This window comes from Rhinatrema bivittatum, chromosome 3, assembly GCF_901001135.1.
Source record: "Rhinatrema bivittatum chromosome 3, aRhiBiv1.1, whole genome shotgun sequence".
In the NCBI taxonomy this organism is placed as follows: Eukaryota; Metazoa; Chordata; class Amphibia; order Gymnophiona; family Rhinatrematidae; genus Rhinatrema; species Rhinatrema bivittatum.
In genome coordinates, this window is record NC_042617.1 from 168,553,240 (window position 1) to 168,578,279 (window position 25,040).

Here is a 25,040-nt window from a genome sequence, read left to right on the forward strand (position 1 = left end):
CTTTTAACCCGCAACATCCAATCTAGTCAATCTGTTGCTAGAGGATGTGGTTAGTGCAGTTAGTGTAGCTGGGTTTAAAAAAGGTTTGGATAAGTTCTTGGAGGAGAAGTCCATTAACTGCTATTAATCAAGTTTACTTAGGGAATAGCCACTGTTATTACTGGCATCAGTAGCATGGGATCTACTTAGTGTTTGGGTACTTGCCAGGTACATCATTAATATTTATGATGTGTGCAGGTTACAAGAACATAAGGAATTACAATACTGGTCAGACCAAGGGTCCATTTAGCCCAACATCCTGTTTACAACAGAGGCCAAACCAAGCTACAAGTACCTGGCAAGTACCCAAACACTAAGTAGATCCCATGCTACTGATGCCAGTAATAGCAGTGGCTATTTCCTAAGTAAACTTGATTAATAGCAGTTAATGGACTTCTCCTCTAAGAACTTATCCAAACCTTTCTTAAACCCAGCTACACTAACTGCACTAACCACACCCTCTGGCAACAAATTCCAGAGCTTAATTGTGCGTTGAGTGAAAAAGAATTTTCTCCGAAAAGTTTTAAATGTGCTGCTTGCTAACTTCATGGAGTGCCCCCAGTCCTTCTATTATCCAAAAGATTAAATAACCAATTCACATTTATCCTTTCTAGACCTCTCATGATTTTAAAGACCTCTGCTGACTCCATTTGGTTTATATCTTGTTGAAGATGTGGCCTCCTGTACACAGTATTCCAATTGAGGTCTCACCAAGGACTTATACAGGGGCACTATTACCTCCTTTTTCTGCTGCCCATTCCTCTGCCTATGCACCCAAGCATTTTACTGACATATACCATTGCCTTATCCATCTCTTTAGTAACCTTCAGATCCTCAGATAAATCATCCCCAAATCCTGCTGCCTCGGAACTTGTAACAAATTATATTTTAGAAACTGTACTATTTTCTGTTTTTGAAGTGAAGAAGTAACTTAGTGGTTAGAGCAGTGGGTTACAAACCAGGGAAACCAGAGTTCAAATCCCATTGCCATTCCTTATAACCTTGGGCAAGTCAATTTACCTTCCATTTCCTCAGTTACAAACTTCCTGGCAGATGCATTAAAACAGCATATAACACGTAATAGATGTAATAATTTGGATGGCCCTGCCCAGGTTCCCTCCCCTAGTACAATCACCTAATTTGCATGAAATGTGCATACATGAATAATGGAAATGCATACAAAGAAGGTCATCAATAGGCAATTTGATGTAACATTTTATCGCGGCCGACTGAGAAAGTGGTCAGCTGTGATAAAATAACAACGCCTCTTGGAGAATCAGTAAATGTAACGTGGGAGTCCTGGGACCCTAATGTGGGCCCTGAGGCTCCCGCATTACATTTACAGAGCCATGCATTAAAAAAATGAAGAGCCGTGGCAAAAACTGAGAGTTGAGCAGGAGTCGGGACTGACTCCCAGCTCAACCCAGGGCTGCCACTCGAGGCAGCCCTGACACCTTAAAATTTAAAAAAAAGTTATAACTACATGTATGACTATGAACTCCCCCACCCCAAGCCCTACTTTCAAAAATATCTATACCCCCCCCAACCCCAATCCCACTAGTGTTGTGGGTATAGTGTCTCCTTCCTCTTCCCCCCAAATGTATCACATAAAATCATTGGGGTTCAGTGGGACCCACCTCCCACACCCCTAAACCAAGCACCTTCCAGCACACCCGCCCAATCCTTTAAAGGGAGAAGAAGCTCCCACGATAGGGCCCGCAGAGCATCATAGCACCTGGCCCGTTCACTGCCATTTTTCAATATGGCGCCAACCTGACCTTGCCCCTGTCATGTAACTGGGACAAGATCCAGGGATCAGACCAAGGCCATGTGGCCTTCGTCCAATCCCCAGACTTTGCCCCTCTCATGTGATAGAGGCAATGTCAGGTCAGTGCCGTTTTGAAAAATGGCAGAGACCAGGCCTGATGCTAGGGGGCACCCCAGGCCCTATCGTGGGAGCTTCTTTTCATTTTAAAGATTCAGGGGGTGTGGATACTTAGAGGTGCAGGGTGTGCATGGGGATGTGGCATCCCACTGAACCCCAATAATTTTATTTGATACCTTTGGATAGGGGTGGGGGAAGGGGCATTATACGCCCAAAATTGTTTTGTCACTAGTGGAGTTGGGGAAGAATGGATATTTTTGAATGCAAGGTTACGTGTAGTTAAAACCTTTTTTTTCCTTTGAGGTGTTGGGGGCACCTCGAGTGTCATGCCCGGGCTGAGCCCTGAACCCCAATCAACTTTTAGTTTTTGCCGGTTTCAACAGCGGCTGGACCTTTAAAGCAATGGCAGTCCCTTGAGGTTGGGCCACCATCACACTTAAAGGGCTGCAAGCTGCATTGTTTTGTCCAATAAACATAGAAACATAGAAATGACGGCAGAAGAAGACCAAACTGCCCATCCAGTCTGCCCAGCAAGCTTCACACATTTTTTTCTCATACTTATCTGTTTCTCTTAGCTCTTTGGTTCTATTTCCCTTCCACCCCCACCATTAATGCAGAGAGCAGTGATGGAGCTGCATCCAAGTGAAATATAAAGCTTGATTAGTTAGGGGTAGTAGGGGTAGTAACCGCCGCAATAAGAAAGCTACACCCATACTTATATGTTTACCCAGACTATGTTATTCAGCTCTTATTGGTTGTTTTTCTTCTCCCCTGCTGTTGAAGCAGGGAGCTATGCTGGATATGCGTGAAGTATCAGTTTTTCTTCTCCCCTGCCGTTGAAGCAGGGAGCTATGCTGGATATGCGTGAAGTATCAGTTTTTCTTCTCCCCTGCCGTTGAAGCAGAGAGCTATGCTGGATATGCGTGAAGTATCAGTTTTTCTTCTCCCCTGCCGTTGAAGCAGAGAGCTATGCTGTATATGCGTGAAGTATTAGTTTTTCTTCTCCCCTGCCGTTGAAGCAGAGAGCTATGCTGGATATGCGTGAAGTATCAGTTTTTCTTCTCCCCTGCCGTTGAAGCAGAGAGCTATGCTGGATATGCGTGAAGTATCAGTATGTTTGGTTGTGAGAAAGAACCACACGCCATAGAGCTGTAATGTTTTTCGAGGGAGGGGCCCCCTGTAATTCTCAACCATCCTTCCACTCTTGTGAAGAGGAACCTGCCTGGCTCCACTCCTCCTGAATTACCTCAGATTCTAAAGAAGCATTGTACTATCAATTGTCCAGATCAATGAGAGTAATTTTGTAACTGCCCACATTGATTCATAATCAGTTACCCACAGAATTTACACCAGTTCTTTCCTTTTAAATATTATGCCAGAAAAACTACCCACACATATTTCTGCCTGCTAAGTTGTGCTGGTAGTCTTTATGAGAAAACTTACAAGCATATATTTGAAAATACAACAGAATGCACATAAGGGCCAACTCCTCCTTATCCCCAGCTCTGCGAATGCTTCTTCACACTGCAGGTAAAAATACATGCACAGAAGCTCTATGGGCCAGATTTTAAGATTTACGCACGGGCGTAGATTTGTGCTCGCAACCCAGCGCACACAAATCTATGCCTGATTTTATAACATGCGCGCGCCCCACCCCTGCCTCTGGACCACCCCACCCACTCTCTGCCCCCTTTTTCAAGCCCTGGAACATCCGCGTGTTCCCGGGGCTTGTGCACTTCGCCAGGCCTATGCAAAATAGGCTCGGCGCGCACAGGAGCGGATTTTCGGGTTTACGTGCATAACTTACATGCGTAACACTTTGAAAATCTGCCCCATGTGCATAATTTTATGTGCATATAGGGGTAGATTTTAAGACCTACGCGCAGGCGTACATGTGCGTGCACTACCCGGCACGCACACATGTATGCCCGATTTTATAACATGCACGCGCAGGCACACTCATGTTATAAAATCGGGGGTCGGCACACACAAGGGGGTGCACAATTGTGCACTTTGCGCACCGAGCCCACGTCGAGCTGCACTGCCTTCCCCCGTTCCCTCCCAGGCCGCTCCAAAATCGGAGTGGCCTGAGAGGGAACTTCCCTTCCCCCTTAACTAACCTTCCCACCCCTTCCCCTAACCTTTCCCCTCCCTAGCCCTACTCTAACTCCCCCCACCCCCCCCCCCCCACACCCAATCCACTGGATTTACGCGCGTAGAGTTTTTAAAATCCAGCCAATAGTGTGGGCAATTTTTCAGAAGCCCATTTCTGCAGGTAATGCACTGTTTTACCATGGAAATGGTTTTGAAACTTCCCTTCATGGGGGGTAATTTGTAACATCACATAATTATTTATTTATTTATTTTATTTAAGGCTTTTATATACCGACTTTCTTGATACAAATCAAATCAACTCGGTTTACATCGAACAAAGCGGTTAACCGTAACCAAATAACAAGAGACACAGATTGAAGAAGCAAGTTAAGAGCTTTTTTTGCCGCCAGGAGGATGCCTCCCCCTTTCTTCTTTTGTCTAGGGATGGAGAAGACCTCATATATCTGTGTGGGGAGTTGATTTATCAGGACTGTATCAGTTGGCTTCAGCCAGGTCTCTGTGATGGCACAGATATGTGGTTTGGCGTCGAGCAGGTGGTCGTGTAGAATGTGTGTTTTTCTGGTGATAGATTGGGCATTGCATAGCATTAGAATGAATAGGGCAAGCCCAAGGAGTTGAGTAAGAGGGGAGATCATGACCGGCGTGAGATTTCTGCAGGAAATGAGTTGGTATCGCAACGGAGGCTTCATCTTGAGGGAGGTGTTGTGATATAATATGGGAATTGAGTATCCTAGCATCCTGATAGGATTATCGTATTCGCTTGGACGGGATTTGCCAGAAGAAGTTATCCTATGGTCTGAGAGGGTATGCAGGAGTGTGGATATTGTCTTTTTAAGGGGGTAGAGTTGGTGAGGCGTAGCGGTGCTGTTCCGTAATTGGAAGATAGCTGGTGTGGCTGGACGAATGCTGGCGTGGCTGGGTGATAGCTAGATAAACTGGCCGAATGTTAGGGATGGGCTGTTTTGAGAGAGCTTGAGTTTGGTATAGAGGATTCCAGATAGTGTAGAGAGGGTGGTTGCAGTTTCTATGTTCGGATGCGCACGAAGGGGCGCACAAAGGGGCCAGCCCCTTTGTCGCGCTCCTAAGTTAATGTTACGCTAGGGCTCCGGACAGGAGTCGTGAACACCACCCAGCAGGGTGGCTCCAGGTGGAGAGAGACAGGGAGCACGAACCAGAGTCAGGTACCAGGCAGGGTCAGGGCAGGCAGCAAGAATCAGAGTCTGGGTTCAGGCTGGGTCAGGGCAGGCGGCAAGTGGCAGTGTCTAAGTACAGGCTGGGTCAGGGCAGGCGGCAAGTGGCAGTGACAAGTACAGGCTGGGTCAGGGCAGGCGGCAGTCAGCAGTGTCTGGGTCCAGGCTGGGTCAGGGCAAGGCGGTCAGAAGGCCCGTAGGCCACACACACACACACGGAAGGCCCGTAGGCCACACACCAGTAGCGGGGCAAGGCAGGTCAGAGGGCCCGTAGGCCACACACACACACACGGAAGGCCCGTAGGCCACACACCAATAGCGGGGCAAGGCAGGTCAGAGGGCTCGTAGGCCACACACACACACACGGAAGGCCCGTAGGCCACACACCAATAGCGGGGCAAGGCAGGTCAGAGGGCCCGTAGGCCACACACACACACACGGAAGGCCCGTAGGCCACACACCAATAGTGGGGCAAGGCAGGTCAGAGGGCCCGTAGGCCACACACACACACACGGAAGGCCCGTAGGCCAGGTATGGAAATCAAGGAAGAAGGCCCAAAGGCCGCACACGGCAAGGCAAAGAAAGGAAAGGCCCAAAGGCCGCGCAAGGCAAGGCAAGGCAAGGATAGGCCCGAAGGCCGCGCAAGGCAAGGCAAGGCAAGGATAGGCCCGAAGGCCACGCAAGGCAAGGCAAGGCAAGGATAGGCCCGAAGGCCGCGCAAGGCAAGGCAAGGCAAGGATAGGCCCGAAGGCCGCGCAAGGCAAGGCAAGGCAAGGATAGGCCCGAAGGCCACGCAAGGCAGGCTAGAGCAGGGAGCCCAGGTGAGCTCGATGCCGAAGCACCGAGGCAACTGTCAGGCAGGGTTAAGAGGGCACACCCAGAGCATAGAGTGGACATAGGAGATGGACTGGGCCTGTCAGGAAAGCCAGCACTAGAGGGACCCCTGGTGGTGAGGCGGTAGTACAGCAGCCACAGCCGTAACAGTTAACTGGCAAATACACACACAAGTTACATCAATTTTCAAAGCAGACTTACGTGTATAAGTCTGCCTTGAAAATTATCCTGGCAAAACTATACCCAATTACACCTTCTATTTAGTATGCGTAATTTTGGTGAAAGAATTGATTTTAAAATCAAAAAGTGTGTAAGTCCCAACTCTGCCTAGACTCCACCCCTGATGCATGTAAATGTACGTGCGTGTAATTTGTGTGTGCATATTTTTACATGCATATTGTTCATGCAATTTTCTAAATGGAAATCATTATTTTGCCCATAGAAGTTCTTTTGAAAATTACCCTCAATACATGAACAGTGATCAACAAAAGTGAAGAAAAAGAGCAAGAGAGGAGAACGAGCTTGGGTGACGAAGGGAAGTGAAACAGGTTAAGCAAGATGCTAGTGGTCAATGACAATTGTCTTGGAGTAAATGTGCTTTCCAAACAACTTCCAGACTGGAAGAGTTTATTGAGAACAAATGCGAAATGTTTTTCAAACGTTCAAGATCTTTTGAGGATACGTTTTATAAGTGTGCATATGTCAGCACATAACCTGTGCCTCTAAAATTAAGGCTGTCTTATATAAATTGTGGGTAGTATTTGCACAGCTTATAAAATATCAGCTATCTCTGCCCTGAACGTATGTGTGTGTATGTCAGTTCATTTACAAGTTTCAATGCAGGAATCCACATAGTTTGTGCACCTATTTTATAAAAGTATGCACATATATTTTATGCAGGAAATAATTGTAACCTGTACATGTAGTAACCTTCATTTTATGGACAAAAGCAAGTATTTTGCATCATATGCACTCACTGCTTTTATGAAAATACTTGTGTATACATTTGATGATTAGTTTGCCAGCACCTCCACCAGTTCATCCAAACCTCTACCTGTTCACCTAGCTTTGGATGACTTTGAGTGATAGGAACAGAAGTGAGAGAGAGCACTAGCCAGTCAGCTTAGCTTTAAGGAATTCAGCAAGCATGTGGTAAAATTTTGCACCTGTGAGTATGACCAAGATAATTCAGATTGCTGATATGAATTCTCTGTATTGTCTACTGAATTCTTTCGCTATTCTTTTGAAAGCTGTATGTTACTTTGTTACTAAGTTGGTTAATGCTTCACTCTCAGAAAAAGAATTACCAAATGTACTCAAACAGGCCTTGATCCATCCAGTGATTAAAAAAAAAAAAAAAGCATCATTTGACTCCTCTGATCTCACAAATTACTGACCTATTTCTTCATTACTATTTTTGGTGAAGGTAATTGAGGGTGTCATATTAAAGCAACTACAGGAGTTTATGGACAATTACAAATTACAAATTGGATCCTTTTCAATTTGGCTTCTGTCCTGCTCACAACATTGATTTATTATTCTTGTCAAGCTTCGATGTGCATTGTTGGAGGTTTGATGGAGTAACACATTTATATAAGAGCTCCTTGATATAGTGTCTTCTTTCAGTACTTTGAAATACTCAATTATGTTAGCTTGGTTGAATTATTTGGGCATTGCATCAACTGACCTCGTGTAGTTTATGTCTTACTTAGCAAAATGCAGCCAACAGGTCTCCATGGGTAATACCTGCTCCTCTCAGTTCCCACTATCCACTGATGTTCTGCAGGGTTCAGCACTGTCTGTTACTATATTTGCAAACATCTTGCTGATTTAGGGATGGGTATCTTCTCTGTGCAGATTCCGTCTTCAATACAGAATGCTTTAGGGCGAGTAGCATAGGGCTCCATATTCAGCTGCTAACCAGTTAACTACATAAGAACATAAGAAAATGCCATACTGGGTCAGACCAAGGGTCCATCAAGCCCAGCATCCTGTTTCCAACAGTGGCCAATCCAGGCCATAAGAACCTGGCAAGTACCCAAAAACTAAGTCTATTCCATGTTACCATTGCTAATGGCAGTGGCTATTCTCTAAGGGGCGGATTTTAAACGGCGCGCGAATAGCCTACTTTTGTTTGCGCTCCAGGCGCAAACAAAAGTACGCTGGATTTTAGTAGATACGCGCGGAGCCGCGCGTATCTGCTAAAAACCTGGATCGGCGCGCGCAAGGCTATGGATTTTGTATAGCCGGCGCGCACCAAGCCGCGCAGCCTACCCCCGTTCCCTCCAAGGCCGCTCCAAAATCGGAGCGGCCTCGGAGGGAACTTTCCTTTGCCCTCCCCTCACCTTCCCCTCCCTTCCCCTACCTAACCCACCCGCCCGGCCCTATCTAAACCCCCCCCTTACCTTTGTCGGGGGATTTACGCCTCCCGGAGGGAGGCGTAAATCCCCGCACGGCCAGCGGGCCTCCTGCGCGCCGGGCCGCGACCTGGGGGCGGGTACGGAGGGCGCGGCCACGCCCCCGGACCGCCCCAGGCCGTAGCCATGCCCCCGTACCCGCCCCCAAAACGCTGCCGACACGCCCACGAAACGCCGTGACGACCGGGCCCGCCCCCCGACACGCCCCCGACACGCCTCCCTCGGAGAACCCCGGGACTTACGCGAGTCCCGGGGCTCTGCGCGCGCCGGGAGGCCTATGTAAAATAGGCTTCCCGGCGCGCAGGGCCCTGCTCGCGTAAATCCGCCCGGTTTTGGGCGGATTTACGCGAGCAGGGCTCTGAAAATCCGCCCCTAAGTGAACTTAATAGCAGGTAATGGACTTCTCCTCCAAGAACCTATCCAATCCTTTTTTTTAAACACAGCTATACTACCTGTACTAATCACATCCTCTGGCAACAAATTCCAGAGTTTAATTGTGCGTTGAGTAAAAAAGAACTTTCTCCGATTAGTTTTAAATGTGCCCCATGCTAACTTCATGGCGTGCCCCTTAGTCTTTCTACTAACCGAAAGAGTAAAAAACCGATTCACATCTACCCATTCTAGACCTCTCATGATTTTAAACACCTCTATCATATCTCCCCCTCAGCCGTCTCTTCTCCAAGCTGAAAAGTCCTAACCTCTTTAGTCTTTCCTCATAGGGGAGCTGTTCCATTCCCCTTATCATTTTGGTAGCCCTTCTCTGTACCTTCTCCATCGCAAACAGTCCTGCTGCATTCTCCCACTCCAACCTCTGTCTACTCCAACCTCAACCCTCACCTAAGCCCTCCAACCCCCCTAGTTTGATAGTCTAGGCACCCTCCAATTACCACAGCAGTGGTGTAGCCATGGGTGGGCCTGGGTGGGCAGTTGCCACCCAACTGGAACCAGAAGTGGAGCACCGGACTTGCAAGGCTGTCGCGAGATCCCATCTCCGTGCGGCGAAGAGGAGGACCCAGGGCTGGCGTGCCATTCCATGCATTTGCACAGCACACATGGGGAAGCGATCCTGCGGCTGTATGGCCCACTGATCTTCTATTTGGGGGGGGGGGGAGGGAGCAGAAGCACTGCACACAGCTTCCGCCTCCTCCCCCTCCCCCCCCCCCAAGCAGGAAGATCGGTGGGCCATATGGCCCAAAGATAGCAGGAGGCCGGTGGCAGCAGGAGAGGCCAACTGATCTTCCTGCTTGGGAGGGGGAGGAAGCGGAAGCTGTGTGCGGGCTTGAATGTGTATGTGTGGAGCCTGCGTTTGTGTGTGGGTGGGAATGGGAGCTTGAATGCGTGTGTATATATGGGTGAGAATTGGAGCCTGGGTTTGTGTGTGGGTGAGAATGGGAGCCTGGGTTTGTGTATGGGTGAGAATGGAAGCTTGAATATGTGGGTAAGAATAGGTGCTTGAATGTTTGAATGTGTGTATATGTGGGTGAGAATGGGATCTTAAATGTGTGTATGTGTGGGTGAGAATGGGAGTCTGTGTTTGTGTGTGGGTGAGAGTGGGAGTGTGGGTGAGAATGGGAGTCTGGGTTTGTGTGTGTGGGTGAGAATGGGTGCTTGAATGTGTGTATGTGTGGGTGAGAATGGGTGCTTGAATATGTGTATGTGTGGGTTTGAATGGGAACTTGAATATGTGTATATGTGGGTGAGAATAGGAGCATCGGTTTGTGGGTGAGAATGGTAGTCTGGGTTTGAGTGTGTGGGTGAGAATGGGTGCCTGGATGTGCATCTGTGTGTGCATAAGAATGTAAGCCTGGGGAGGGGTGAGAAAGTGTGAGCTTGTATGTATGTCTGCAGAGAATGTGAGCTTGTGTTGGGGGGGGGAGAGCATATGAGAGTGAGAGCTTGAGTGTATGAGGGAGTCTGTGAGAGAAAGCGTGTATGTGTATGTGTGTGTGTGGAAGGGAAGAAGTCAGTAGTAGAAGAAAGACACTGAAAAGGAATTAGGAAATGAGCGACAAGGGAAAAAATAGGAAAAAGAGACCAGGACCAACTGATTAGAAAAATACAAAGATCAGACAACAAAGGTATAAAAAAAATTTATTTTGAGATGTTAGATATGCCATCTTTGGGAATGTGCATTTCTTATATTTTTGTATTTGCTCTTTCTTCAGTATTCCACTGTTCAGAGATTTTAGTTTCTCAGGCTTTCTATTTTGGTTTTATCTGCATGTTTCTGTTTCTAATTTGTGGTCTCTTATTTCTATATTAAGTAAAGATCGGTCTCTGTTTTGCCTGTGTGTGTGACTGAAATGCATATTTCTGCTAACATGTAGTTTCTCTGTAGTACTAGTCCAGCTTGTTTTTTTATTCCCTGTAGGTGATATATTAATGTTCTAGGGCCTGGTGTAGTATTTGCATTGCTGCTTTTTCATAAGGTTGCTGTTTTTTGAATCCTGAGAGTCAGTGCTGTGACTGTATGGCAAGGTTCTAGATGCCTCTTTCTTTGCAGGGTATTGTGTTACTTCACAAAATAGCAGTGGAGGGTTATTTTTTGCTGAGGTGACACCAGAATTTGAAACGTTTTTCATGTTAGTTGTAATGTGAATTGCCCTAGCTCGGCGCTGCACCTGTTCTGATGATTAATATTTTATTGTATTTATGATGATTTCTGGTTTTCTGCAAAGATGGTTCATGAAAGAATACATTAATTTATGTTTTATTACATGATTGGATCTGATTGTTTTCCATACTTGTGCATTTATAAACTGCAATGAATATAAAATAAATTCTGATTAATAAGGAATTTTTAATGCTGGTAAGTGCTTGAAATAATTGAGGTAAATATTTTAAAGTTTCACGCATGATGCATAATGGCTGTTGCAAACTACTTAGAAAGCCATTGTAGGGTGCAGTATATGGCATTATTTATCAATAAGAAAACAACTAGTAGGTCTCAGATCTGCATACCTTCAGCCCACCCATGTTAACCTTGTGCCCACCCAAAAAATCAGTTCTGGCTACGCCACTGTACCACAGATCCTATAACTTACAGATCATCCGTAGCAGAAATAAAATTACATGGCAGGGGATCTTGGCATGTACCAGGGCACGTAACTATTTACACACACATCTCTTGGCCAGACCCCAAATGCCCATGGCCTGCCCACATCCCACCCCTTTTTGGAAACTTTTCAGATGTGCACGCAGGTTTTACAGGCATATCTGGGTGCTTTTTAAAATACAGTCAGTGCACGTAAGCCCGACTTCTTCGCGCTTCCCCTAATTGATGCTTGCACCTGGCTTTTAAAATTCACCTTTAAAAGTACATTTATGCATGTAAAACTTATTGAAAATGCAATGGAATATATTGTAGCAAATTTCTAAAGCCCACTTACATGCCTAAAGTGCATTTACATGTGTAAAACCCAGATTTAAGCATGTAAATCCTTTTAAAAATTACCCTTTATGCGGGTAAAAATTAGGGTATGTGGACATAAGTAGCCTCTATATGCATATTCCATATTTTATAAAAGTAAAAAATATGCGCGCATTTTCACTTTTGCATGCACATATACGTACATGAAAATAAGAGGTCTAGTGCATTCTGAGGCAGAGCCAATATTTATGTGTGTAAGTAGCTATTTTAAAAGACATGCACATAGGGGGTAATTTTCATAAGGATTTACACGTGTAAATGTAACTGCTATTGTAGCAATTTTCAAAAGCCATTTACTTGAGTAAAGGACACTTATGCGAGCAAATCCTATGGACAATTCATGGCATATATTGTAGCAATTTTCAAAAGCCCACTTATACGAGTAAAGTGCATTTACTCGAGTAAAATCCATTTTTAAGTGAATAAATGCTTTTTAAAATCAGGCCCATAGATTTGACAACTTGCTCACATTAATTTACGTTTGCTAATTTTCTGATATAAATGATATTAAATATTTGTAATATGGGTGCGAGGTCTGGGTGAACCTGGGGTTGTTCAGGCTGAAGAACCAGGAGGGTATGAAAGACCTGGAGAAGGACTGGGTGAACTGGTGGACTAATTGCTCTCTTTTCTGCAAAATTTGAACATATAGAAAAAAAAAATGTGTACAAGAATAAATCTTCAAGGGATATTTCCAAATATCATAGAAGTCAGCCCATAGAATTTTTTGAGGCATGAGAAAAACAATGCTACATTCTAGATATATCTAGATATTCAGCCAATCAGCTTATAAAATTTTACAGAATAGACAAGATTGGGATTCTGAAAGATGATGGGAGAAACAGATGGAAAAATATAAAAAGGGTTGAAAAACATTCAACGCATTAAGGGGTGGATTTTCAAAGGGTTACGCGTGTATATTATGTGCGTAACCTCGAAAACCCACTCCTGCGCGCGCCGAGCCTATTTTGCATAGGCTCAGCGACACGCGCAAGCCCCGGGATACGCGTATGTCCCGGGGCTTGAAAAAAGGGGTGTGGAGTGGGCGGGCCGGGGGCGGGACCGAGGCCTCTGGCACGGCGGTCGTGCCAGGGGCTCGCGCAATCTACGCCTGCCCGGAGGAAGGCGCAACTTTGTCAACAAAGGTCGGGGGGGGTTTAGATAGGGCTGGAGGGCGGGTTAGATAGGGGAAGGGATGGGAAGGTGGGGGGGGGGGGGCGGAAGGAAAGTTCCCTCCGAGGCCGCTCCGTATTTGGAAAGCCAACGGGGCTCCCCTAGGGCTTGGCGCGCGCAAGGTGCACAAGTGTGCACCCCCTTGCGCGTGCCAACCCCGGATTTTATAACATGCACGCGGCTACACGCACATGTTATAAAATCCGGCATAGATTTGTGCTCGCCGGGTTGCGCACAGAAATCTATGCCCGTGCGTAGGTTTCAAAATCTGGCCCTAATCAACTTAGCTGATTACTACTACATGCTTATATTTTTTGTGTGAATAGTAGATTTAATTATAATATTAAAAATATACCAAAACAGATCAAAAAATAGAATCAAGTCAATAGTTATATACTCTGCCATAGAAAATAAATATTGATATAATAGCAAGGTAGACTGTGAAGGTAGAGATAAATGTCAAAACATGGAGGAAACTGCATTTTTAGAAGGGAACTGAAACGGTTTTCTAGATAGGAGTATAAAGAAAGCATTAAAAATGTGCCTCAAAGTTATGGAGGATGATTTTCTTATCAGAAACAGCAAGAAGACTGCAAGATAGAACAGAAAGGAGATGGGAACTGAAGGAGTGGGAGTAAAGGATATAATGGTATTAGTGACATAATGGCATTAGTGAAAAAAGCAGAAATGAGTTATCCTCTGCAGGACCTTGCATATAAGTAGATCAATTTAAAAATGGAACTAAAAGATAGAGAATTATCCAATTAAAATACAATAGGAAGTGAGGAGCCAAAGGGATAGAAAGGTGGTTAGTGGTCAGCCCAAGGGCTAGAATATAAGTAAAATAAGAGAAACTTTCATGGACAAAGACAGATTTATGCCATGGATAAGAACCCCAGAAACTTATGAGTATAAGGTGATGCTATTTATATACAGTTTAGTGTATTTGAGAGACTGATGATACTTGGTCAGCATTGTTCACCAGGCTTTTCCTCCAGCAAAGTATTGCTCTGTGTTGCCAGCTGGAAGATGCCTATTTCGAGCTTCAAATCCTAAAGCTTACATTTGGTAAAATATTAAATACTACTGAACTTCTGCAACCCTGCTGAAAACAATAGGCACTTGCCACATTTAAGGTGACACTTAAAGGTGAATTTTAAAAGCCCCGCGCACACATTAATTAGGGGATGGGTGAATAAGTTGGGCTAGCGTGCACCAAGCAGATTTTAAATGCCAGCTAGATACACGCGTATCTCCCAAAGCGCACATCTCCAAAGTTTTCAAAAGGGGGTGGGGCCTGGGCATGGACTGGGAAGTGTGTGGGGGTTTCGGGGCGTGAACCAGAGATGTTCGCATAAATACTTACACGCTCTGGCGCGCGCCGAGGTCCCCTGCCTCATAACTTTATTCTACTATGGATGTCATATAAGTTAAAAATACTAAAAGGATCAAGCCATATCTGAGGGGTTTAAAGGTTTGTGGTAACTGTGGGAAGGGTAAGCTATTGGAGAACCTATCTGCTAACTGGACGAACTGGTAAACTGGTCCCCTTGTCCCAGGCAAGGGGACCCTCCACTTGGCTCCTGCAGTAAGCTGACCATGTGCTACCAGCAAACGATCCTTTTAGGAGGTCTCTGGTAGTCAGCGCCCATCCCCCATAGGTGGTTCGAGGCTTCAGATCCTGTCGCTTCCACTGTGGGTACTTGCTTATGGCTCATTCCCTCTTAGCAATGGGATAAAGCATCTGCCAACCTGTTACTAAGCCCCGCTATGTGTCGCGCTCTAATGAATGGTATTGGTGCGAAACATGACCCGTTCTGACTATAAGCAGTATGGGAACTAACTCCAGGAATGTGATGCTCTGAGTTAATCCTACCTCCGCACAAGTGTCCGGAGATGTCCAAGCGTATATCAAAATTGGACAAGTGCAAAGTGTTGCATATAGGGAAAAATAACCCTTGCTGTAGTTACACGATGTTAGGTTCCATATTAGGAGCTACCACCCAGGAAAAAGATCTAGGCATCATAGTGGATAATACTTTAAAATCATTGGCTCAGTGTGCTGCAGCGGTCAGGAAAGCAGACAGAATGTTAGGAATTATTAGGAAGGGAATGGTTAATAAGACAGAGGATGTCATGGTGCCTCTGTATCGCTTCATGGTGAGACCGCACATTGAATACTGTGTACAGTTCTGGTCGCCAGATCTCAAAAAAGATATAGTTGCGATGGAGAAGGTACAGAGAAGGGCAACCAAAATGATAAAGGGGATGGTACAGCTCCCCTATGAGGAAAGACTGAAGAGGTTAGGGCTGTTCAGCTTGGAGAAAAGATGGCTGAGGGGGGGGGGGGCGGGTATGATAGAGGTCTTTCAGATCATGAGAGGTCTTGAACAAGTAGATGTGAATCGGTTATTTACACTTTCAAATAGTAGAAGTACTAGGGGGCATTCCATGAAGTTAGCAAGTAGCACATTTAAGACTAATCGGAGAAATCTTTTTTCACTCTGTTATGCTCAGGCTTGTGGACCCTTGGGCCGATGGGAGGATGGAATACCTTAAGAGGAAGATCCGTAGGTTCTCCCGTCGGGTGGCGAGGCAGGAACAGAAGACGTGACCAGCTGAGCCTCGGCACTGGAGGCAGGGGCAACTGTAGAGACAGACGAAGAGTCGTGACGTCGAGGAAGGAAATGTGTCTTCGCCACTGGAAGTCCGCGGTCCCCCCAGGAGGAGCCCCGTAGGGACCCGGACCGCTGGGACTTAGGTGGACCTTTGGGAGGTCGAGCGTTCGGTGCAAGGGCCGACTGGAGCTTCACCCCTGGAAGCCTGTGGTCCCCCCGGGAGGAGCCCGTAGGAACCTGGGCCACTGGGACTTAGGTGGGCCCTTGGAGACGATGGTCAAGAAGAAGTCCAAGGTCAAGTGCCAGAGGGTCGTCGCTTACCAGTCCGAGGTCACACACCAGAGAATCACTGCTTGCCAGTCCGAAGTCAAACACCAGGAATCACCGCTAGCCGATCCGAAGTCAGGAACCAGGAACACGAGACAGGAACAAGGATTCAAGACACAAGAACTCACCGAAGCAAATGTACCCCTGCGCGCGTAACTTTTAAAATCGGCCCCTTTGTGTTATAAAATGGCCACAGCCTTGGGCATGGGCGGATGTGTACATGCAAATGAGAGTCCGCACACCGGTTTGAAAGTTACCATCATATTGAACAGTTACTAAATCCTGCTTTGTTGATAAGAGATTTCTACACTGTTTGGTCTATAAACTGGAAAAACTGAAAGGAAGTGTTTATTCATTTGTACCATTTTCTTCCTGCTTTAGTACAAATAGAAATTTTTTGGGAGCAGTATAAAAATACACGTAAATGGAAGGAGAAAAACTTGGGTTGAAGAACATTGTTTGAGCTGAAATGATTTTACCCTTATGAAATATTTATTTATTTATTTATAGAATATTTATGAACCGCTTTCCAGCTTTCACAATGAAATCTTTCAAAATGATGAACATAGTTAGAAACAAAAACAGCAATACAATCATAAAAACAAAAATAATACAACATCAAAATATAAAATAAACCATCATAATTAATTCATGCTCTGGCTAGACTGGCACAAGATCTATAATGAGACAATCATTGTTTCCACCTTAAGTTATACCTCTAACTCCATCAACCTTACGCTTAAAACGCATCAAGTCTAACTCCTCTTTGATAGATAACTATAGATCATTCCAAACTTTGGAAATATGAATCATATTACCTTGATTAATTAAGCAAATAAACATTGAATCCCTTCCATGAGGCAAAATAAAGACATTTGGTCTTCCACAACAATTTTGTTACTAATTTTATATCCTTGCAAATCACAGAAAATATTTTATATCCAAATCTAAATGAGGAGGTGACATAATATAAACAATAGATGCCATAAAATTGTGATAACTGAATTGTCATCCTTATGTTTTCCCTCTCAGCCAGCTCTTGGGACTGGGGAACTCCTACAATGTAGAAATATTTTACTGTGCAAATTTCTTAAGCCCTCCAGCTCCTCTTTCTTCTTTTCCCCAGGAAATAAACCCCTGCATTTGTCTCTCCAGGGAAAGGAAAACAAAAAACGCCTGCTGGCCTGTCTGGCCCTTACTCATTGCTTGACCCCTGACAAAAAGGCAGGGATAACCCCCTTGGCCTATTGCCACCTCTGGGATTGATGTGTAAGGTACCAGGAAAAAGAAGGGGGAAAAAAACCTCTGAAGGTTTCTTTTTCTTCCTTCGGTGCACTTTACTCTAGTATTTGTCAGTGTGCTGCTTAGAGCAAACACTTTCTCCCCCCAAAAAATTCTCTGTTCATTCAGAGTGCCTTTTGCACTAGTGTTTCTCTATGCAGTACTGAGAGCAAACACTTTCTGCAAGAAAACCCCCTCTCTCATCATTCACTTTGAAGCAGAGTTCCTGCTTCAAACTCTTCTCTTCAAACTACAAACTCTTCTCTTTTCAGACACTTCTAGGAGGCTTGGACTTCTGCCAGTCCAATCGCTTAGCGCAGAACATCCCTGACCTGATATCCTATGTCACAGAGCATGCGCATTCTATGGCTGGCTGGAGGGAAAATTACAGTCTGCACTCCAGTTTACTCTTGCACACTTTTATTATACATACTCAAGTCGTAACATAGAAGCAGCTGACCTCAGCAACACTTCTTATCACACACATCCATCAAGCAGTATTCAACAGAGCTGCCATGTCTTCATCTTCTCCAGGGCCTGACTTGCTAACTTCTGAGCCTAAGCTTTATACCTGTTCAGAGGAGACAACCTGGACCCAGAATGCCCTGTTTTAAAGTGGACCGGGCCCAGACTGCTGAGACCGGTCTATTAAGGTGTTCTGAGGGTTTCTATAGGGCATACTGCCACACATAATGGGGCGGATTTTAAAACCCCTGCGCCGGCACGCCTAAGTCCCGGGGCTTCCTGTCGGGGGCGTGTCGGGAGGTGTGTCGGGATGACGCGGCGTTTAGGGGGTGGGGCGCGGCGTTTCGGGGGCGCCGACGGGGGCGTGGTTTCGGCCCGGGGGCGTGGCCGCGGCCTCCGGAACAGCCCCAGGGACCGGACCACGGAGCGGGGCAGCCGGCCGACGCGCGCAAAGTTAAGGGGGGGGGTTAGATAGGGCCGGGGGGATGGGTTAGGTAGGGGAAGGGAGGGGAAGGTGGGGGGAGGGCGAAAGAAAGTTCCCTCCAAGGCCACTCCGACCCCGGATTTTATAAGATACGCACGGCTACGCGCGTATCTTATAAAATCCAGCGTACTTTTGTTCGCGCTCGCGCAAGTTTTTAAAATCTGCCCCAATACATTTAAGTAATAAATCTGGTCAACCTGCAATGTTTCGTTCTTAGATGTTTGCCCATAATGGTTGTCCTACACATTAACTGCCTGTTTTAGTGTGACAACCTGGTAGTGGTGGAATCTATCAAATGAACTTGCAGTCAACTAAATGCTTCCTTGAGTTTGATCTCCTGAGGGAATTTGTATTAATGTGCCTGCAGCTGAATTTCATTGCTTGAGTCAGGCATAACTCAGAGGTCTGGAACAAGATTTACAGTTCTTTCTGCGACAAGTTGACCATGTTTGGCAACCTGGATCCAGGAGTGGATATGTTGTATTTTGAAGCTCGGCAGCATAAGACTTGCTGCACCTTTCTGTTGCCCCAGTGAATTGGAGGAGCCTGTATCTGAGGATATGGCTGATGAGTTCCCTCATCAGCAAGAATGGCAATATGATCCAATCAACAGTCAGAAAGTGGTTGATTAAATTCTGTCTGTCAGACAATCAGGTCTCTCCAAGGATACGGGGCAGTCATACAGGGATGGGATGGCCTTCTTTGCAAAAGCTGAAGATTGGCGCAATCCAGTATCTGGTTTCATGGTGAACAAAGTCATAGCAGGAGGGGCCATGATCTTTAGCCTACTTAATGGGCCTCTATGTTCCCTTATTTGTCAGAGGTGAAGGGAGGCCGGGTTGCTTAATAAACTTTAACATTTTGTCTCCATAATAAGAATGCTTTTCTCTTATATGTCAAATTGATGGCTAAATAAGGTACAAAAGGTACAGAAACAAAATATATGTCTTAATTTAAATTAAGTTTTGTGTCCTTGGTAGATTAGGTCCCAGTAATAATTCTACTGTGAGGCAAAGTTATAATTTAATAAAGCAGAGCCACTTTTGCACTTGTTCAAGGTTTTAAGAAAAAGGGATGCAATATTAAGAAGTCAGTTACATTTCTAACAAATTGCATTTCAGCATATTTCTTCTTAAAATGTTATAAATGATTTGGGGGTTTTTTTAATCTATAGTTCACAGATCTAGTAACAATGAGGTCCATATTCAACCTCTATGTGGCTGAGCTAGTTAATTAGATAAACCTATTTAGCTAACTTAGCCTGAATATTCTGTGGTGTGGCTCTGCCACTGAATATACTCAGCTATCTAAAAGTTATCTGGATAATTCTAGCTAGCTAGCTTTAGGACAGGTCTAGGACCCTATCACAGTTAGCCGGATAAGTTTTCCTGCTAACTCTGAAAATTGGAGTTAGCCAAATAACTTATCCAGCTAACTTGACTGCTCACAATCATACCCATGCTCTGCCCACTGGATAATGCCGTATTTAGCACGATAATGCCATAACGTGTGTGTTAAATAGCACAACGTGCATTAATATGCAAATGTAGCATTTAGTAGCCTGGTGGTTAGAGCAGTGGGCTATGAACCAGGAGACCAGGGTTTGAGTCCCACTGTTGCTCCTTGTGACCTTGGGCAAGTCACTTTGCCACATTGCCTCAGATACAAACTTAGGGCTAGATTCACCATTCTAATGCAGAATGGTGAAAACCGGGGGTGGTGGGCCTGCAAAAGCCTACAGCCTTCGCACCACTGCAGTGTGCCAGCTGCCGGCTTTCGCACCAAATATGACACCATAAAAGGTGTAGTTATTCGGTGCGCTACTGCTGATAATAATGTTATTAACATTATCGCCGGCAGTGAAAACACCACCAACTCTTCCCCTCCCCCTAATTTGCATCATATCGCATGCGTTAGGGCCCTTTGCACACGATAAGGGTTAGAAAATAACCCCCTTAGATTGTTAGCTCTCTGGGGATAGAGAAATACCTACAGTACCTGAATGTAATCCATTTGAGGTGCTGAAAAAAGTGCGAAAAGCAGAATATAAATCTAAATAAGTAGAAGGAGTTTGGCCAGAGCTAATGTAATGCGCAGCTCCTAGCATCAAATGCGACAGAGTAATGCACAGCAATGTGGGTTTTAATACCAGAAATAACTATACTTTTTTCTGTGCGATGTGCCCACATTAGTTGTGCATTACCGGAAAAAAGGTTTTATTGCACATGCCATTCAGGGAGAGAGAGACAGACAGACTGAGAGAGAGACTATAGGGGCAGATTTTCAAAGGGGTACGCGCGTAAGATACGCGTGTTCCCCCCCGAAAACTTGCCCCAAGCTCCCCTGCGCATGCTGAGCCTATGTTGCATAGGCTGCTGGCGCGCGCAAAGCCCCGGGATGCGTGTAAATCCCGGGGCTTTCCTGGGGGGCGTCGGGGGGGGTGTTGGAGGGCGTGTCATGGCTGGCGTGCGCAAAGCCCCGGGATGCGTGTAAATCCCGGGGCTTTCCTGGGGGGCGTCGGGGGGTGTTGGAGGGCGTGTCATGGCTGGCGCGTCATTGAGGGCGTTCCAGGGGTGGGGCTGCGAGCATGGTTCCAGCCCGAGGGCGTGGCTGCGGCCTCTGGACCAGGAGGGAACGGAGGCAGGCTGTGCGGCTTGGCGCACGCAGGCTGCCGATTTTGTGCAGCCTTACGCGTGCCAACCCCGGCTTTTAAAAGATACACGCGGCTACGCGCGTATCTATTAAAATCCGGCGTACTTTTGTTTGCGCCGGGTCATGCGAACAAAGTACGCGTGGGCGTACTTTTAAAAATCTGCTCCATAGAGAATAATATGCCACTCTACTATTTATACTAATGTAAGGGGGGGCACTTTTAATTCGGAGTGGGGTTGGGGGGCAGGTTTGGGGGGCAGTTTTACATACACAGCTTCAAACATACTTAGCTTCAAACAAGGTAGGTATATAGTGAAACAACCTAGGTAGAGAGTGCATTGTACAAATCAACTCCTCTTGTACCTTTCAGCGATTCAAACAGTAGAAAATCTTCAGTGATGTTAACTTTGCTGTGTATCTCCTACTGTGCATGTAAAACTTCCTCCCCCCCAACCTACCCCAGTCCCCACTCTGAGTTTAAAGTGCCCTCCTGTTACAGTGGTATAAATAGTAGAGTGACATAGGGGCAGATTTTAAAAGGCTACGTGCGCCAGGCCTATTTTCAAACGGCCCGGTGGCACGCGTCTCTCTCTCTCTCTCTCTCTCTCTCTTTTTTTCAAATCTACTAAAACAGGCTTTCAGGAGACAATGTGATAAAACCTTATGGCCCTATTGCACAACTTATCACTACTGAAAAAGGTGTAGTTAAAATCGGCATTAAGTCTGTGCAATAGCAAACCCAACTCCTCTTGCACCATACCATATGGTGCTATCACATGCGTTAAAGACATTTTCACATGCGGTAAGGGCCTATCGCATGCATTAACGGGGCTTTCCCTTAGCCGGTTAAGTGGCACTGAATATCTACCTCTTATCGATCATGGCTCATCGATTTTTGCAGGATGTGACAGCCTTTACATGTAACCAACTATATGGTCTTGAATATTCCTAGACAATATCTCTATGTGAGTCATATGTTTGTCCAATATCACAACCTACACAGAAACCAAGAAAATATAAATTGATAGTCAATGGCAATATTTCTTAGTGCACATTTTATAAAACTATTTCTTTAACATTTTATATACCTTTATCCCCTGTTCTTTGTATCGCCCCTGAGCGAATTTTGGAGTTCCATTGTAAACCGATGTGATTTGTATCTTTTACAGGAATGTCGGAATAGAAAAGTTAAAAATAAATAAATAAAAAATAAATACATTCTAAGAATTGATTATCAGAAGCATGCTTGGCTTTCATTTCCTATTTTTCAGGGAATGTAACTATCAAATACACGGTAGATATGCACTGAAGTAAAATATTAATAAATTATACTGTATCTAAGAAATGTCACTTCCAGTTGGGAGGAGGTACTATTGCAAGTGAATCTAAACTTGGGAAGTTAGCAGTCACTGCCAGGGGGTTGCATGTTCATATGAATCCCTGCAGTATAATACATCAGCAGAAAAAAAAACCTAAAATAGATTTCGAAGTGATAACTGAGGACAGTGCCACTGATGGCAATTTCAAATGACAGTTGAAAAGTAAACAATGTGCTGATTTCTGTGTAGGAGGTGATAATTTGTAGAAGCAGTTTGCTGGCTATCCTTGCTTATATTTCTACTGAAATTATAATTACAATGCTACTAAGAGTTCAGTTTAACAAACTTTTATTTCAAAAGTACCTTATAAGAATGATTTATTTAGTTGTTTGTTTATTTTTTTGTTTGTTTTTATTTATTTATTTGTATGCCATCACTGTATATAATTGTAGCAGCTCACAACAAGTTTAAACCAACAGAATGTAAATATATTGCATAACAAATACATAATATAAATCGCACATCCTATAGAGTCCCTATTATTAATGCCTAAGGTGTTTCTCGGCTTCTAAACCACTTTTTTTTTTCTATACATTTTTCAGAGAGCCTGCTGGAGAGATGACTGTTACTAGAAGCACATGGCCTGCTCAGGATTCCTACTGCAGAGGGTCCTCAATAGCATCTTCTTAAAGGGCAGATACAGTTACCTGATGCTCTAGTGCACTCCTTCCTGCCTTACCACAAGTAAGTTTGAATGAAACCCATCTGAATTGTAAATGCATTTATGCTTATGCATATTTTAATCATTTCAGTCTCATTTCAGGAAGAGTTAAATGAATACAAAATGTACTGTAGCTCCCCCAAGAAAATTGCCTTGTATGGAACCCGACTCCTCTTTTTGGTGCGATATACTTTTAGATTCTTGAAGGGGAACTATGGGCTGGGGAAGAGGTTATTTAGAATTGAATTCACATATGCTAATGAGATAAAAGGAAACAGAACAAACGGATACATATTTCCCAGTTTAAGTTTTTGAAACAGTGCATCTGCACTCCCAGATTAGATTTTCCATAGCTCCAATTAAAGCAATGTCATATAGAACTTTTTTGGGTCATTTCCCAGATATGTGAAATACAAAGCAAATTCTCAAGGTAGACAGGCTTAGGAAAAGTATTTCTCATGAAAAGAGCGCCTCACTGCTAGACCAAAGTATGCAGTATGGCTCATTTATCATGAGTCAATGGATTTTGGTTTTATTCTTTAGTTCTTAAATCATTCGTACTGTTTTCATTTCTCAATCCAAATTTTCCTAATAAAATCAATTGCACTAAAAAGAATAAATATATTGTAATTACATATATAGATAGAGATATATTTATTTATTTATACAAAGTTATATCCTACCTCCTCCAATAGCGTTGCATGATGCGGCTAACAAACTAAACATACTCAATTAAAAAATACATAATTCTGGTAAAATAGACCTGTAATTAGTTAAAATGTCCTAAAATAAAATAGGTTTTAGGCCTTTTCTAAATCTTTTAAATCAGTTGTCGTTCTCAACTCTGCCGAGAGTGCATTCCACATCTGCGAATGAAAATGTTCTCTTATATGTTTCCTGCTGTCGATACTGATGAACAGAGGGTATTGCAAGCATCTTTGACCCGTCTGACCTCAAGTTCATGCTGATTCATACCAATTTAACCATGGAGGCTACCACACACTTGTTTTCAGAAAATAACAACTTATGCAGCAATACCATTAATTTAAAATGACATCTACTTTTTACAGGGAGCCAGTATAGATCTCTTAACACAGGAGTGATATGATCACTTATCATGTTACCACTGATCATCCATGTGGCTACATTCTGTACCAATTGTAGCATTTTTAAAAGCTCATCAGGTAAACTAACCCACAAACCATTACAATAATTTAGTTGACCTAATATTAGAGCTTGGAATACTGTTTCTAAACAGATTCATGGGACGTAACGCCTTTAAAGGTCTCTGCAATTTGAGTTCATAAAATGTCATTTTTCCTACATATTGGACATTAGGTTTAATTGTTAATTTGAATTCAAGAGTATACCAAAATGTTTCACCTCTGTGAAAACTGATAAGGAACATACCTCAAATGTAATAATCAAATCATCATGTGGGGGAGTCCTGCCAACCACAATATTCTTGGTGTTTCCTACATTTAAAGATAGCCCTATACTACCCAACCATTCCCTATTATCATGCAAACACTTATAGAGGAATGCTACAGGAAATGAGCCACTGGTTCTACAAGGTATAAACAAGCTGTGTGTTATCAACATATATGTCACCATCAATTCTGTAAAAAAAAAAAAAACACCTATAGCAGACAGATATATATGAAACAAGATGGAGGAAAGAGTTGACCTCTGGGAAACTCCAGAGCATAGCTTTCTCCATAATGACAAAGCTTTACCTAACTACATTCTCTGAGTCATCCCCCTCAAGAAGGACTCAAATCATCTTAATGCTGTCCCCGTGAAACCTATTTGCCACAGCCAATGAAGCATGAAGTCATGGCTAATTATATCAAATGCAGCTGACACATCTAGCTGGATTAATAATCCAGCACCACCCTCCCCCCCCCCAATACACACACTTTGTTTTAATCTACAATACAGTTGGTCCAATAATTAAAGCAGTAACAGCTCCATATTGTGACCCTTCTAAAACCCAAACTATATTGTGACTCTTCCAAAACACAAACTAGTTGTTATTCACTAATCTCCTCACGTTCCATAAATTTATCTAATTGAAACAGTAGGTATAT

General features: G+C 44.3%; 1 protein-coding gene across 4 annotated transcripts in view; it reads left to right on the plus strand.

Moving 5' to 3' along the window:
• CHRM3 (cholinergic receptor muscarinic 3) overlaps window positions 1-25,040 on the plus strand; it is a 1,211,018-nt gene that overhangs the window by 1,023,473 nt on the left and 162,505 nt on the right. For all 4 annotated transcript variants that reach the window (XM_029593910.1, XM_029593908.1, XM_029593912.1 and 1 more), the window contains one exon: window positions 22,832-22,973. The gene's annotated coding sequence lies outside the window, so the exon portion shown is untranslated. The remainder of the gene's footprint in view (window positions 1-22,831; window positions 22,974-25,040) is intronic.